The sequence below is a fragment of the Octopus bimaculoides genome, chromosome 28 (assembly GCF_001194135.2).
Source record: "Octopus bimaculoides isolate UCB-OBI-ISO-001 chromosome 28, ASM119413v2, whole genome shotgun sequence".
In the NCBI taxonomy this organism is placed as follows: domain Eukaryota; kingdom Metazoa; phylum Mollusca; class Cephalopoda; order Octopoda; family Octopodidae; genus Octopus; species Octopus bimaculoides.
Window position 1 is genome coordinate 16,608,269 of NC_069008.1, and position 1,169 is coordinate 16,609,437.

A 1,169-nucleotide genomic window follows, 5' to 3' on the forward strand; every position below is an offset into this window, starting at 1 on the left:
ACGATCTCGCTCGAAAATCCTACGAAGGCCAGTCAGGCGGTACTGGCAACGGCCACGCTCAAAATGGTGTCTTTTATGTGCCACCTGCACAAGAGCCAGTCCAGGGGCACTGGCAACGATCTCGCTCGAAAATCCTACGAAGGCCAGTCAGGCGGTACTGGCAAAGAATATTATAATAAAGTTACATGTTACACCTGTTTGAAATCAGGGAGTGCTTTTGTGGACACCCTGTATAATGTCAGAAGAAAAAACAGGATGGTCATGGATGGGGTGTCTTTGATCATCAGTGTGCTCAGTCTTTACTGATCCGGTGGTAAAGAGCAATGGCAGTATTTCTTATGAGAGAAGTATTTTGTTGTCCACTATTCTGAATTTCAATATATATATATGTATATATATACATATATATATATCAACATCATCATCATCATTTAATGCCCGTTGTCCATGCTGGCATGGGTAGAACGGCTTGACCAGAGCTGCACCAGACGCTAGTCTAATTTGTCATGGTTTCTACTGTTGGATGCCCTTCCCAATGCCAACCACTCAGAGTCTGTAATGAGTGCATGCTTCTATGTGCCAGCAGTTCAGGTGCCAGCAATTCAGGTGCCAGCAGCACAACACCAATATCTGCCATGACTTTGATTTCACTTGGCTTCATGGATCTTCTTGTCAAGCACAGCATACTGCCAAAGGTCTGTCGCATGCCATTGCCTCCATGAGGCCCAATGCTCCAAGTGTGCTTTTCTATGTGCCAGTTATGTGTCCACTAGCATTGGACACATTGCCTCTGTGAGGCCCAGCACCTGACACCTGCCTTTTATGTCCCACTGGCATGGGTGCCAGGAATGTGACACCAGCATCAGTTATGTTGCCTTCAGGAGGCCCAACACTCAGAAGGTGTTTTTTATGTGCCACCAGCGTGTAAAGTCTCTCTCTCTCTCTCTCTCTCTCTCTATATATATATATATATATGTGTGTGTGTGTGTGTGTAATGTTACATTGTTTGAAAGTGTAGTTGTAGTTTACAAATTTTTAGGTTTCACCCAATGTTATATGATGTCGTTTGTTAATCAATATAGAAATGTTGGAACATTTCCGTTTTGATCTCTCCTCTATATCTAATACTGTTTCTTTATTATTTCAGATTAATGGATGACATTGGCACA

At 43.1% G+C, this 1,169-nt stretch overlaps 1 protein-coding gene across 1 annotated transcript in view; it reads right to left on the reverse strand.

Annotated features, from left to right (window-relative positions):
- Positions 1–1,169, reverse strand: part of LOC106878356 (zinc finger protein 91) — a 44,269-nt gene that overhangs the window by 9,041 nt on the left and 34,059 nt on the right. The gene's annotated exons all lie outside the window — the stretch shown is intronic.